Source organism: Hyaena hyaena, unplaced genomic scaffold (genome assembly GCF_003009895.1).
Source record: "Hyaena hyaena isolate Hyena2069 unplaced genomic scaffold, ASM300989v1 scaffold_1355, whole genome shotgun sequence".
Classification (NCBI taxonomy): domain Eukaryota; kingdom Metazoa; phylum Chordata; class Mammalia; order Carnivora; family Hyaenidae; genus Hyaena; species Hyaena hyaena.
In genome coordinates this window covers 373,142-389,778 of record NW_024081988.1, presented here as the reverse complement: position 1 = coordinate 389,778, position 16,637 = coordinate 373,142, and positions in this window count along the sequence as shown.

The following is a 16,637-nucleotide window of genomic DNA, read 5'->3' as shown; positions in this document are numbered from 1 at the left end:
TGAGTTTAGCAGATTGACCGTCAGTTCTATGGGACGGGGACCCGTCAGGGGGGCAGCTCAGGGGAGGCAAGGAAGGCAGCAAGGGAGCAAAGTTCAAGTGCACTGGCAGGGCCCTGAGAGTGCCTGTCTCCCTGAGTTTCCACCCTCCTCCCAGTCCCAGCCCTGCAGAGAAAGATCAGTTCTTGGAGTTCAGTGCATTATATATGTTGAAGACTGATTGTCCCAGAAGTGAAAAGTAAAACAAAGTACACTCATGGAGATGAAACACTCTCTATTATCTTGCACATAGATTACATTTCTTTCTCCATCATATTAAACACAAGTTTCAGGTCAAAGATAGAAAATATTTGAAAAATAAAACCCCAAATAATGTTGTTTTGTGAGGGTTGATGTGGAACGATTGGTAGAAAAATGACTTTATGACATGGCTGTTGAAACTTCCTTCCAAAGGAATGAGGTCTTTTTGTTGTTGTCGTTTGTTTGTTGTGAGTACTGAATTTCTCTAATGGTCACAGAGTACAAGTAGAGAGCACTAGTGTAGGTAGAAACCTTATGCATTTGCTCTGCTTTCTAAACACTTACCATCATAGTATAGGCAAGTCAGTTTCTTAAAAAATGATTTTTGGAGCAATTAAAAATTTCTTCCTTGATGTCACACAATGCTAGGATATAAACTGATCAAGGATCGCCTCCCTGTCTTGCCGATGGTCTAAGAAGAAGAAGAAGAAGAAAAAAAAAGCCAGATATGGATTATTTAATAGTGAAAGGTTGATGGAAAATCTTTGAGGATCTTCTGAAGGTGAAAACATGTTTTCTTGCAAAACGGCTGATTTCACAGTCACCAATTGCACCCACAGCTTTATGCAGAGCTGTATCGGCACAAATGACTTACATCCATAAACTCTCTTTCGTCAGCACGATTGCCGCACTGTCCCTGGAGCACCAAAGATGCAGGCCCAAGCGTACAGATGCTCTCAGCATTTTCCTTCCCTTTCCTTTGCTTTCTTTCTTCTTTCTTTGAGGGTACGCTTACCCCCAAGGGTAAAGCGTACAACTAGGATTGTCTACTTTTCTCTGGAGTAGCAAAGATGTCTGCTATTTTTTTTTTTTTTTTTTTATGTTTTAGCCTCAGGTCAGTTAGAATAGTTGTGTCTGAGGGTACTTTCTTAGAATCCACAATAACTTTGTAATTGCAAACATTTCAGGCAACTTCCTTGGGTATCGGTTTGCCAATTTTGTTTCCACGCAGTGTATGAAGATTTTTTACGCTTCCTACAAAGCCACGTACAACAAGCTTCGAATCTCTGTAGTTCAGCAAGCCCAAGGCAAACGACAAACACTGAAAGTACGTAGAAGCAAACTGTTTCAATGTCAAAGGTTCAATACAAAGGGGAAGCAATGTGCTGATGACAGCAATAATTCACATTTCCAAGGACGGTTGCCATCTCTTCTCTGCAGACAGATTTCTTCTGAGCCACCAGTGGAAGCTTCCCAGGGAGATGAGGCTTTATTCCCTCATGGCAGACAGGAGGAGGACGCTGTGAAGAAGCTGATGCCACCTGGCAGTGATGGTCGCACAGACTGCTGGAGAGGCACGGATCGGAACCCAAGCCTCATCAGAGGGCAGCTGTGACAGTGGCATATTTCACAAGGGTACTGCAGATTTCACAGAAGGGGTCCTTAAAATAATTAGAAAGTCTCCCTGGATTTCACCGACTCTTAATTAAGCGCGAACACCTCTTCTTTGAAAATCAAAATGCCGTTTGCCTCTTTTGTGTATCTGAAGGCAGATAGGAACTTGCAGCCAGATTTTCACAATCTGCAGTTGCTTCTACTATTTTCCAATGGAATAAGCTGCTACTGCTAGTTGGCTTGTTCTAAAGACACAAAAAGGAAAACAAAAACAAAAAACTGGGCACTTGGCTTCTTCACAGTACAGGAAGCCGGAAGTTACATGATACTGCCTTTGGAGACATTCTCCTACACAATTGACTTTCCCAAAGCACTTAGAATCTTAGCAGCCAATCTGAACGTATTTTGTGTACTTGACCGTGATGTTAGCACATGCAAGGGTATTCATTAAGGAAGAAGTCCGTCTTTCGGAATCCCACATGAAAAAGTGAGAACCATCTGCTGCTCACTTCTGTAGCTGTTCTGTTCCAGAGAGGCTTTGTGGATCCGTGTTGATCATCAATTGAGAAAGGCTAGTGGGGATGGGTTTTCAGGCCACAGAATCCCAGAGGGTGCAAAAACTTTTAAGTATTCAGTTTCTCTTTCAGTCACCACGTAAATATCACTAAAAGATGAACATCAAGTAGGGGTGCCGAGGCTTACTGGGGGGTAAGAACACCTTTATATTCTTTGTTTCAGTGACTCTGTTTTTTCCACAACTCGATCCTGGTCTTTGGAACTTGAAGTTTACCGATTTGAGGGCCTTCTGTAAGCAAAACGCTAGAGAATTATGAATGACAAATTAAGTCCAGGGCCTTGGGGTAGTAAAGCTTATGCTTTGTTAACTTCATAGTAAAAACATAGTAACATCATTGTACAAAGGTACCAGCCCCACTTCTGACATGCAATGCAATGGGCCGGGCTGATTCCCATGCAGTGAGAACGAGGGCAGGGTTGTGTCTGCATGAGATTCCTCTGAGGGTGGCACGGAAGCAATATGGCTCCTTCACCATAAGAAGGAAGCTCAGGAGCCAAGTGGGTCAACTTTTAGGGAAATGTAGAGTAGCTGATCAAAGGAGAATAGACAATTAACTTTTTTTTCTTTAAATTTTTTTTCAATGTTTATGTACTTTTGAGGGACAGAGAGAGACAGTGTGAGCAGGGAAGGGATAGAGAGAAAGGGAGACACAGAATTCAAAGCAGGCTCCAAGCTGTCAGCACAGAGCCCGACCAGCGCTTGGACCAATGAACTGTGAGATCATGACCTGAGCCAAAGTCAGACGCTTAACCGACTGAGCCACCCAGGCGCCCCTAGATGACGAGACTTTTATTCCTTGCCCTACAGTCTCTACAAAATGCAGTTTCCAAAGGCTGTAAAGGCAAAGAAACCAATAGCTCTGAAAGGGCATTTGACTCTTTTTAAATCAGCTGTCTGACCACATGTTCCATCCTTTTCCAGGGTACCAGCCGGCCACTCCAATCTGAAAGGGCAATTCCCACTTTTAGCTACAAGGCTGTGAACGGACTTCGAAGCAGACTGTTAAACTTGATCCTTACAGGTTGACAGCGTATCTATAATTGCTCTCGCGGACACTGAAAAAGAATGCATTGTCCACACGAGGACTACGAGGGCCTGGCATTACACGAGGGAGTCAATTTCCCCAGGGGTGAGGACAAGTCCGTGCAGGGCATGGTCTGCTCAGACACTGACTTAATCAATTCAGAATCACCATACCTGAAGTTTTCAGCTCAAGCTGACTCATAGTTCAACAGTGGTAGAAATATCCTCCAGAACTGGTAGATACAGAGTACACTGAACCCCAGTCAGGATGGGGTCAGTACGAGACCATCATGTATAGGAAGAAAGAGTTCTATTCACCACCATTTAAGCTGTTCTTTTGATGGCTCAGTGGAATTTGACGGGTTGATGTTTTCATTCCTTTCTTCCACACTTCCTGTCCCTTGGCTCCCTCCTAAGGGGCTCTTTTACACAAATATCTCTGAATCTCTTGCTCTCTCTTATGAAATAAATACTCAGTGAAATATGTGTGTGAGTATCCCTTTTTTTTGTATGTTTTTCTAGAAGAATACCACCCCACGAGAGTGGTATCCTTGCTCTGAACATGATTCATTAAGGACCGTATTTCATCACTTTAGAGTAGCAATGGCCAGTATACATTGGCTAGACTCAAAAATAGGACCAGGGCTACATGGATGGGAAGGGAATTAAATGAACACCCTTATGATTGTAGAATGCTGTGAGGAGTAAGTGTTGGCTGATGTCAGAAGCTGGCCAATGCTGAGATTACCCAGCAATCTACTAATAATACTAACCAGCCCCGTAACAGTACAAGGACCAAAACTGTACTTCACCAGGTGAGGGACTGGAATTAAGATCAGGAAAGAAAAGAGCTGGACAATGTCACTCTATACCTGTAGGATCCAGCTTGCCTCACAGAATTGTTATAGGGATTAAGTGTGATTATCTATCTGCCTGCTTTCTTTATTGAGGCATACTTGACATGCATTATTGGTTTCAGGTTAAAATATGCATAGTGATGGATATTATGACTGCCTTTTATAAGCTATAAAGCTTTATTTAAAATGTAGACCTTGTACGCGTCTCAGGCTGGGGCATGTTTAAAGGGTTATGGGAGAAGGTAAGGGAAAGAAATGTCCTTAAACTTCAATCGCATTGTGATACTGGTTTCATCAAACAAAAGTGGACGTGACTATGGACAGGATCAATGAGAAAACTTTTGCCGTGGGGGCGGGCGGTAGATTTAGGTGATCACCAAGGTGGATTAGGTATGGAATTCCATTATCTGCTTGGATATGGAATCTCACATGTGGGCTGCATATGACTAATTCTTTGATCCGTTTCAAATAGATATTGAGGGCTCAGAGCAGGGATTTCATTGGCTGAGGGCTAAGCATTTAGTGGGGACACAGTTACATTTGCTGAACAAATGAATATACATCTGTAGTCTTGTGTGTCCTAATTTACAAGTACAGAGTAGTTACAAAGAGGTCCAAATAATTAAAACCGAAAAGAAAAATCTCCCTAAAAGGCTACGTTCCAGGCTCTGAGCAATATTTGGGAAATACAAAGATGAATGAGGCATGATTTTTATCCTTTGTTACCCTAACAAAGTATGTAGTTTTGCTGCAACCTTGGCCCCTGCTGTGGTGAAGCCAGTGTGAAAGGAGCATGTAATTTACTATGCAAACACAGAGAAAGCAGGGGTCACACAGTGCCCCACCCTGTAAAGGTTGCCAGCTATTGTCTAATGCAATATACACACTCAACAGCTTGGTTAATTATTGGTGTCACCTATGATGGAAGGTCTGACTTCAGATGTAAGCCTACTGCAAAGAGAAAATGTAGTTATGTCACACATGCACACACGCATGCAAACATACACACGGTGTGAGAGAGGGTGGGAGCAAAATCAGAGAGAGACAATAGGGTAGACATTGCGGATTCATACTCTTCAATCTATGGGTCGAAAGTAGAGAGAGCTACAGAGTGAAGCCCTGTGTCCTTCGCACAACTGTTCAGGCATCTCCCATTAAAAGGATCTTAAATTCTGCTCTGAGTATCCCGGTCTATCTCTAAATGGGCATGTAAAGTTTCAGATGTGGTAGGCATTTCATTGTTTTTGTTTGTTTTGTTATCTTTAAAAAAATTTTTTTTAATGTTTTATTTATTTCTGAGAGAGAGAGAGACAGTGTGAGCAGGGGAGGGCCAGAGAGAGAGGGAGAAACAGAATCTGAAACAGGCTCCAGGCTCTGAGCTAGCTGACAGCACAGAGCCCGATGCGGGGTTCAAACCCACGAACTGGGAGATCATGACCTGAGCTGAAGTCGGACGCTTAACCAACTGAGCTACCCAGGCGCCCCTCTTTTTTTAAATTTTTAAATGTTTATTCATTTTTGAGAGAGAGAGACAGAGTGCGAGTTGGGGAGAGGCATAGAGAGAGTGAGACACAGAATTCAAAGCAGGCTCCAGGCTCTGAGCTGTCAGCACAGAGCCCGAAACAGGGCTTGAACTCACGAACCATGAGATCATGACCAGAGCTGAAGTTGGACGCTTAACTGACTGAGCTACCTAGGCACCCCATTTTCTTTTTTCTGTTAAAGCTGTATTTACTTTTGAGAGTAAGAGGGAGAGCAGGCAGGTAGGGAAGGGGCAGAGAGAGAGGGGACAGAAGAGCCGAAGCAGGGTCTGCACTGAGAGCAGCCAGCCCATGAGATATTGACCTGAGCCCAAGTTGGACTCTGAAACCGAATGAGCCACCCAAGTGCCCTTAATGTTTCCATCATACATCTTCACTTTGTTCCATGGACTTAGTATCTATCAGCAGTCTCAAAACTGTACGGAGCAAGCTAGGGGTGTGTGTGTGTATGTGTTGGGAGGTAGGTGACTAGATGGATAGGTGAGGATGGGTTTTTATACCACAGGTGGTGTGCCACTGGGTCTTGAAATCAACTTAGTGGCTTAAAACCAGAAATTAAAAAATCAAATAGAACAAAATGAAAGAAAATTGGTGTAGTGCATGTTGGTAAGTTGAACTATTATTTTTTGGTGAAATTTTTGTTTCAGTTTTAGGACTCTGTGTGTGTATGTGTGTGTGTGTGTGTGTGTGTACATGTGCTAGATTGTGACATTAAGCATTTATCCCTCAGTCAAGATAAAAAAAAAAAATCAAAAGCTCCTGGTGTTGAACCCTCCTGTTAATTCCCCAGAACAGGTGTGAGGCTTTCCTCTACCTGGCATCTGGCCCCCTGAGCTGGCCATGTCAAAGATCTAGCTGCAGGCTGCAGAGCCTATATGATAGGAAACCTGGGCTGACGGTCCTGTAACTGGGGTATGCAAACATCTTCATCACAACCCTGTAGGCCCTTGAGGACTATGCTTAGAAATTCTAGAATTTTCCAACGAGAGCAGGATGGCCATGGCTTTTTGGAATTATACATATCTATTTTTTAATTTTTTAAAACAATTTTATTTTGGAGAGAGAGGGTGAATACATGAGCAGGGAAGAGGGGCAAAGGGGGGTGGGGAGAGAGAGAATCCCAAGCAGCCTCTGTGCTGTCAGTACAGAGCCCAACATGGGGCTCGATCCCAAGACCCAGGGATCAGGACCTGAGCCGAAATCAAGAGTCAGATGGCCAACTGACTGAGCCATCCAGGAGCCTCTGGAATTATATTTTAATCAGGGATTGAAATGTGTGAATAGTAACGAACGGCTACTTTCACTCAGTTTCTCCTTGGCCATCTTGTGGTGGGCCAGATGGGTTCCGAGAGCTTGGCTTACAGCCGTCCAGGAGGCCCTCAGGAGACACTCAGTGGCAAAGGTCACTAGAGTCAAATTTCCTTCTGGCCTACGTTCTCCATTCCAGTCGCTCTCAGCTTAATGCATTGGACTGGAGTCATACATACTCTTGGGGGCTGAGTGGGAGTGGGGACAGAAGGCATGACGATGTCTCCACTCCTTCTATGCATTTTCTTGACTTCAAAGAAGTGGGTGCGCTGGAAGGACCCAACCCCAAAATCTTTGTTTTCTAGTTTAGCTGTTACCACTGCTAAGACTTTTGTTGTTGTTGTCAGAGACTACGACTGGTGATTATATCCTAGTGAATAAGACATGATGAAATGGAAAGTAAAAAGGCAAAAGGAAGGGGGCACCTGGGTGGCTCCGTTGGTTGAGCGTCCAACTCTTGGTTTTGGCTCAGGTCGTGATCTCATGGGTCTTGATTTTGAGCTCTGCACTTGGCTCCGTGCTGACAGTTTGGAGCCTGCTTGGGATTTTCTCTCTCCCTCTCTCTAGTCCCATGTTCAATTTGCTCTCTCAGTCTCTCTCTCAAAAATTAACTTTTTAAAAAAACAAAAAGAAAAGGAAGAAATTGTGGTGCCTGCCTGGCTCAGTGGGTAGATCATATGACTCTTGATCTTAGGGTCATGAGTTTGAGCCCCACCTTGGGTACAGAGATTACTTAAAAATAAAATCTTACAAAAATAAATAAATAAAAGAAAGAAGGTAAAGTAAATCTTTCACCCTTTTTCCCCTATCAGTGTTTGCTCTGAAGAAAGGAAGAAATCTGGGGTTATTTATTTAGTTTTGAGAGAGAAGAGGAGAGAGAGCAGGGGAGGGGCTGAGAGGGAAGGAGACAGAGAATCTCAGGCAGGCACCTCACTGCCAGCACAGAGCCAGCTGCCGGGCTAGAACTCATGAACCCAGCAATCATGACCTGAGCCAAAGCAAAGAGTCGGAGGCTTAACCGACTGAGCTATCCAGGCACCCTAAGGTAGAAATCTTTTAAGACAGGCACTCAGGGCATAACACCTTTAAGTAACTGACCATTCTAGAGGCTCAGAGACTCTCAGACTCTTTCCCATTATTATGCTTTCCTGTGCTGTGTCAGGCAAGCATTTCAAACCTACTTTAATAAAGTCAGATTTGATAGACCTAAAAATGACTTCTTTCTCCTCTTTCTTCCACAGCACCCCCATAGCACACTGAACTATTAGATTACTTGAAAGTGCTGAGTTTAGCTGAACTAGTACAAATGTGAAGTCTCTGTAGAAATTATGGGAATATGAGACGCTATTAAGCAGAAACTGGATACTTTGTGAGTGCTTCATGTAGAGGAGTTTTCTTTTACAGTTACGAGTGCAACTCACGCATTTCGGCACCTCTGTCTTATTGGACTTTATACCTGTAGCACAGTGCCTGACACTTAATAATTGTTTGACGAATGAACGTTTCATCAAATCCAATAGAAAAGCATACTTTGACTATACAATGTCTGTTAAAATAAAAATGATTACAAACGAAATAAGCCACCATATAATGAGGAGATTAGCTAAACCTTCATTGTAGATATATCACACAAGTAAAGAATATTTCAGAGAGCATTGATGGGATGTGATTTGCTTCTTTTTTTCCCTTTCATTTTTAAAGAATAGAGCTTTTTAAGATGTAACAAATAATACGGTGGAAAGAAAAGAAATGATCTAGCCAAAGAAATGAAGCTTTAACTTGTTAATAATTTGTGTGTGTGTGTGTGTGTGTGTGTGAGAGAGAGAGAGAGAGAGAGAGAGAGAGAGAAATTCAACAAATGGCTGAAGAGAGAAAGAAATCAGAAGAAAGACAATGTCTCATTTACATCAAGCTGTGAGATCAGATATTTGTTAGTGGCTCCGTGGAATGCGAATTGCGGCTCCTATTTATTTACATTTGTTCTCCGTTTGAAAGACAGCCCAAGAGGTAAAATAAAATGAGAGCCCTCAAATGCCTTCTAAATTTCCCCTTAAATTGAATTTCTTGTTTTATCAGGGAACAATACTTGCACTGATGTTAGCCAGACAGCTAAAAGGTCAACAAGTTCCCCCGGTTGCCTTTTGTCAAGGGTTTTTGACTTGTCTGTGAATAAAGATCTCCCAGGAGGAAGGCAGACCTGAATTTCCTGTCATCTGGAAGACAGCAATGAATTTGAAAATGTTACAAAAAGCATAAGGGACTTCAGGCACACCTTCCGACCCACCGCGGATGCCAATCGCTGCGCATGTAAACATGTACACAGAAATGTTTTGGATTTGTTCTGTCAACTTTTGGTTGTGAAACAAATTGTTCTATTGCAGCCCACCTTGAATACAGAATGAACCCGAGCGTTTTCTGCGGGTGGTGGTGTTACTGCCTCGCGCCTACTGTGAACATACGGCTCTCGCTGCTCACTCCCCGTCCGGGAAGCCTGCTGTGTTAGGAGCCCAGGGAATCAGGACTAGCAAAGGCCCACGTTCATGACCACGTCGCTCTCACTTGAACCTCCTCAGATCGTCATGTAGCTTTCAGCGCCTGAGCCTCCTGTCTGTGGTAACAGCGAAGCCCTCACAGCTAGCCTCTACACAAACATAAATGAATCTCTCCGGATAAGTCTTAGTCATTTTCTGGAATTAGTGGTATTTTTTTCCTCCAAGATAGGTCCAATAAGAAATATTTTCCTCTAAACTGCCTTCGTTGTGTTTTGTTTGTTTGTTTTTTGTTTTAGCTTTTATTTATTTTTGAAACAGAGAGAGAGCAAGCTGGGGAGGGGCAGAGAGGAGGAGATAGGGGATCTGAAACAGTCTTCTTGCGGTGAGCGCATATCTTGATGCTGGCCTTGAACTCAGGAAAGGTGAGATCATGACCTGAGCCGAAATCAAGAGTTAAACCTAGAGTTGAACCCTTTAACCACTGAGCCACCTCCCTCTAAGCTTTCTTTATGGAAGTTTGTATTAGAAAAAGTAAGGGGGCTTTTTAATTTTTTTGGTAAAGATTTTATTTTCAAGTAATCTCTACACCCAGAATGGGGCTAGAACTCACAACCCTGAGATCAAGCGTTGCAGGCTCTAGCGACTTAGCCAGCTAGGGGCTTCCTCCTCCCCTTTCCCCTTTTGAAAACAATTTTGTGTATTGGTACTTCTATTTTTATTTTTAACTTTTTTTTAGGCTGGGAATTTATTGTTGCCTGCCTTGAGTTGCACTTAGGCTTCTGGAAGCACCACCTGGGGGAAGATAAGGCCAAGGGGTAGTGTGTTTTCCTTCAGGCTATGAAGAAAGCACAGGGTTCACTTCCTGCTTCATTTCTTTATCATCACAAGTGGATTAAAGAGGATTGTAATTCCTTATTTCAAATATCACTGGTCAAAACATACGCTTATGCACTGTTAAAAAACAGAATTCAGCTGAGTAAATTTAGAGATCTAACTGGCTTTATGAAACAATTTATCAATCAGGCATCTATCAAGTAGAGGGGAGCTCCAAAGAGTTTTACAAAATGGAAGGTTTTAATAGGAAGGAGGGCAGGGCAAGAAAAGTATTAGCAAAAGAAAAGGATTGTTCCGGCAAGGTCACCTTCCCTTGGTCCCCACCTTGGAGGTGGGGAGAGCAGGGGGTTTTATCATGCAGATTACCTCATCTTCCTTTGGGGGACTGAGAGAGCCCATGTGACAGATGACCTCACTGGTCCTTATCAGAAAATTCCTGACTGACTGGTGAAGACCACATTTCTGGGGGAGATTGAAACTGCATCTAGATTAGATATTAACCTCGGTTGGGGACTTGGCGTAAGTGACGCCATTTTGGGCCCATGGTTGTCTTTTTAACAACATTCATTTGGCCAATAGTGATTGAGTGCCGGCATGTAAAAGAGCGCTTTCATGGAGAATAAAAGCAACAACAGCTACCAGAACGACAACTAGTGGAGAGGTCAGTTATACCAGAGAGTTGGGACACTGGATCTTTTCTTTCCAGGAAACAGCTTTATTTGTGCCAGCACGGGCTCAATGGGCTAGGCCCCCAAAAGGCTGAGCCCTTAGCACAGCGGGGTGTGTGTATGTGTGTGTGTGTGTGTGGTCTTTTGTACAGTTTTTGCTCCTTTGTCTCCCATATATGGTGACACACGGTCTGAATGGGCGGTCTGTGTTACAGGGTCATGAGGAAGGCCACGCACATGACATAGCTGGGGTGCCTTCCTGGTCCTGAGGTGTTCACCACATTCTGTAGGGAGGGGCTCTACCACACTAGTACAATCTGAATGTGAACCATGTGCCTGGCAATGTGCTAAGTACTTTATACAGAGTCTCTTTCAAGTCTCAGAAGAAACCCTAGAAAAAGGATTTTCTAGGAGGGAATCGAAGCTCAGAGAGATTAATTCTACGTTCCACAGCTCTAAGGCTAGAAAAAGATGGAGGTGTGATTTGAACCTAGGACATTCTCAAACAAAATCTTCCATGAATTAATAAACATTCTTATGCAAAGAAAGACTTAGCAATTTCAAGTTCATGTTTTATCACGGGTAGTAACACGTTTATCACAGGGCTGCCAAGAACAGTGAATTATACTATGTATTACTGGGTGGTAGGAAGATTCAGTATAAACAGACTTCAATTCCTCCCCTTTTCTGGTTAACCAATAGATTGATTTTTGTTTTTGTTTTGTTTTTTTAATTTGTAATTAATTTTAATTTTTTGCAATTTCAGTACAGATTCTTATTGGCATTTTCAGAAGAACCAACAAAGAAATTCCAACCCTCATCTCCAAGAGTAAGGACACAGAAAAGGCCAAGGAATTAGAAAAATGCAGCAATGATGGAACTGCTTGACTAAATAAAGAAATGTAAAATTATCATAATTAAATATTTACTATCGGGGCACCCGAGGGGCTCAGTCGGTGAAACATCTGACTTCGGCTCAGGTCATGATCTCATAGTTAGTGGGTTTGAGCCCCTCATCAGGCTCTGTGCTGACAGCCAGCTCAGAGCCTGGAGCCTGTTTCAGATTCTGTATCTCCCTCTCTCTCTGACCCTCCCCTGCTCTCTCTCTCTCTCTCTCTCAGAAATAAATAAAACATTTAGAAAATAAAATAAATATTTACTACCAATCCAAGATCAGACTCATCAACGGAACAAGCCCAGAAACTGCCCCAGGAATAAACACAATTCTGCTGTATGAGAAATGTGATGTTTCAGATCAGCCAAGGAATATTTAATGTGCTGAAAACATGTGCTACATAATTGGAAAAAAATTAAGTTAAATCTTCACCTCCCATCTTATGCTAAATTAATTCCACACAGATGCAAGAAGTGTTCTTAAATCTGCTTCAGTAATATTTTATAGCCTTGTGTGTGCAGTGTATCTTTCAATATGTCTATTTCCAGGTATCTAGGAATTTTTGGCAGCTAGTATGGTAGATATACGGTATCTAAAAATTTAAGATATTCTAACAGCTGGTTCCTGGTCTATGTGAATACACTTGCATTTTGCATATTGACCTTGTAACCAGTGACCTTGTAAACCTACTTCTCAATTCGAATATTTTATCTACAGTTTTCTTCTTATTTTTGTTTTTACAATTATGTTTGATTAAGGAAGTTCTCTTCTATTTCTAGCTTGCTATTTCTAGCTTTATTTATTTTAAATAAAGGCTTTTTCTGTATCTGTGGAGATGTTTATATTATTTGTCTCCTTTATTCTATGAGTATGGTGAATTACACAGATTGATTTTCAAGTCTTATTTTAATTTTCCTTTTCAAAGATTTTATTTGTAAGGAATCTCTACACCCAACGTAGGGCTTGAACTCAGAACCTTTAGGTCAAGAGTTGCACACGCTACCAAATGAGCCAGCCAGGCACCCCTGATCTTCAAATTTTAATTTTTTAAGATTTTTAAAAAATGATTTTTAAATTTATTTCTGAGAGAGAGAGAGAGAGAGAGAAAGACACAGCATGAGCAGGGGAGGGTCAGAGAGAGAGGGAGATACAGAATCTGTAGCAGGCTCCAGGCTCTGAGCTAGCTGTCAACACAGAGCCAGACGCGGGGCTGGAACCCATGAACCGTGAGATCATGACCTGAGCCGAAGTCGGACGCTTAACCGACTGAGCCACCCAGGAGCCCCGATTTACAAATTTTAAACCAACTTTGCATTACTGAAATAAACTTAATTGTGTTGTATTGTAGTCACCTTCTTATGTATCACTGGATTCCATTTGCTGATCTCTTGTTTAAGATTTTTGTGTCTATGTTACTAGTAAGATGGACTTACAATGATCCTTTCTTGTAATGCTCTTGTCAAGTTTTACAGAATAAAAATGAGTTAGAAAGCATTCCCTCTGTCTTAATTCTCTGGAAGAGTTTGCGCAAGAGTGGTATTGGTTTTTACTTAAATATTTGGTACAGTTCTCTGGCCCAGAGTTTTGGCATGAAGGTTTTAAATTACAAATCTAATTTTAAATATTTATAGGACTGTTCATATATTCTAATGCTCCTTATGTCACTATGTATAAGTTATGCATTTCTAGGAATTTGTCCATTTCACCTAAATCTGTAACTTATTGGCATTATATAGTTTATAGTAGCCCCTTACAATTTTTCTTAAAGAAAATTTTAATTTTAGAATAGTTTTGGATTTACAAGAAAGTTCCAAAGACAGGACAAAGAGTACCCATAATATCTCACATTCCATTTCCCCCTTTACCAACATCGTATGTTATTATGGTACATTTGTCACAACTAATGAACCAATATCGATACATTTAATCAACTCAACTCCATGTTTTATTTGGGTTTCATTGGTTTTTCCCTAAAGCACCCCCCCTTTTTTTTTTCTATTCTAAGATCTCATCAAGGGTATCATATTCCATTTAGCTGTCATACTCCGTGTTCTTAGACTTTCCTTGTTTCTACGACCTTGGCCATTTGGAAGAGTACTGGTCAGGTATTATGTAGAATATCCTCCAGTTTGGATTAGCTAATGTTTTTCTCCTGGTTAAACTGTGGTTATGTTTTTTGGAGAGAAGTGAAATATCATTCTCATCATATATCGAGACATATGCTATCGACCTATAATTCTTAAAATATCTGCATTATATGTGATAAGGCTCCCCTTTTCGTCCCTGACCCTGGTTATGTATTTCTCTCACTTTTTTGATAGCTTTGATAGGACTATTTTTTGAATTTTTTGACTTTTCAAAAACTAATTGGTTCTGATAATTCCCTCTATTGTATATTTGTTTTCTATTTTATTTATTTACTTCTCTTTATTATTTTTTTCCTTCTTCCTGTGTTTGGGTTTAATTTCCTGCTCTTTTTCTAACTTCTTGGGATGAGCCCTTAGCATTCTGATTGTTAGACATTCCTTTTTTCTGCTCTTTTTAATATTCTAAACTAAAGGCATTTCTCCACAATGTGTTCGCTGCATCTACAAGTTTTGATATGAAATGTTTTACTAACATTCATTTAAAAATATCATCTTATTTTCTTTGTAATCTCCTCTTTGAATTGGTAATTTAGAAGTTATTTTTCTAATTACTGAAAGGTATAGGGATTCCATAGTTTGTTTTCAGTTACAGATTTCTACCTTTATTCTCCTGTGTTCAGACAACATATTCTGTAAGACGGAAATACTTTCAAATTCATTGAGAGTTGTTTAATGGGCTAACATATGGTCAATATTAGTAAATGTTCCATGCACATTTGCCAAGAGTGGGGATCTCATTACCAGCTATCCGCTCTGCTCATAGCAGACCATCCCTACTGGTCTTTTGTGGTTATTAAAGCCCTAGCTCGTTCCCTGAGCCCCCAAGCCTTAGGCCCCCCTAGGGTGTCCTTTCTGCTGGATATCCTCCCCTGGCCTCCACAGCGTCTGTGAGAATCAATGTATTCCTTTTTCATTTCTACTATGCTAGATTCCCCTTCTTACATAACCTTAGAGGTTTATGAACAAGATGTTTTCTGCTCGACTCTATACAGAATTTCTAGGTTCTTTAAGCAAAGAAGCTCCTCTGCTACATTGTCACCAACTCCACCTTTTCTTCTAGGTGAATATTAATTTAGGCTGAATTCTGAATTTGTGGGGTCAGACTGAAACCTCACTAGGCATATAAATGGAATGAAAGTCACCTCTTCTAAAATGTTTCGGCGCTCACAAATGTAAACATCAGTGTTTAAGATTTTATTTTTAAGTGATCTCTACACCCAACTTGGGGCTTGAACTCACAATCCAGAGATTGAGAGTTGTAAGCTTCATCCACTGTGCCAAGCAGGTTCCCCCAACATAAGCATTTAAAGGTGGACCATATGCACTAATCAGAAGGAAGGAGTTGTCCTTTCAGAAGACAAGATTGACCCTTCAGGAGGTAGAGAAGTAAGAAACGAAGAACCACCATCTCCAAAGGAAACTTGGACTGGAAGTGGGAACTCGATTCATTTCACCTCCGTGAATGTGAAGGGAAACGCAAAAGGATCCTAACGGCAACACTTCTGAATGCACAGCTCAAAGTCTGAAATGGAACTGTGTCTTTTTTAAGCTAGCGAGTCATCTTCTTTCACATATACCAGAAAAGGACATTTCTCTGAAGGAAAAAAAATATGTAACAAACAAAAAGCTAAAAAGGACAGATGCTGAAACAGGCCTATATTTCCAAATAACTGTCTTCTTATCAGCATTGAGAACACCATGATTACTCCTACAGGGATTGAAGAATACTGTGCTCTCTCTGGATTGCCTTATGAATTTCTCACAGCAACCTTGAGGTTCTTCCCATAATAAGATGTTAAATGGGAACCTATAATAAATACAAAGATATAACAGGTGCTGCCTTCCAGAGGAGCATCTAAGAAGGAGAGGAATATTGAGAATCCAGAGGGGCTAGGACTCCTAGTTGCACCTCAGAGAAGAAGCATGTAGACTGTGTCTTACCTTCAGTTTTGTGAGAGGGGCCAGAGGAAGCCCCCAGAGAGCTCATGATGTGTTCTTAGGAGTTGGGAGGGCACGGTGGAGTGCTGTCTGACCCAAGCTTGAGGAATCTCAGGGCAAAATCCATGACTAGCGCTGGATCAACGGTGCCCATCAATGGTGGGCAGCAAGAATGCCTGAGCTTACTTCTGGACCAGACGGGGTCCAGGTGGAAAGACAGCTGGACTGAAGCTCCTCTACATCTTGTTCCAGAAGTCTGCCTGAGAAAGCATAGGGGTCCCAGTGGTATGCAGGGTGTGAGATGCTGAGAAAAGATGACCTGAGGCAGAGCAGCAGCGGGTGGTATGATCACATCACACATCATGTGCTCTCCAGGGAGACCTCAGAAGCTGTGAAAGTGCCTGAGAGAATCAAGGTCATCTTTTAAATATGTGTTAGGCAGATATTCAAAGACCATGAAGCCATCTCATCATGGTACAGTCAAGCAAGAACTTGTGCTCGTCTCTTTCCAATCCCTTCTTCCAGTACTTGAACTCTGTTGGAGTCAAAGCCAATGCTTGCTAAGATGGGGAAGAGAGGGAAAAGTATATATCAGAGAATGAGAATAGGACCATGCCCTTAACAAGTACACTAAAGGAAGTTCCCAGAAGACGAGGCTCTGTACCTGTAGATCACTGGGAAGGTGTATCTCTTCACAGTGCAGACACCCACCCAAGTGTCCTGCC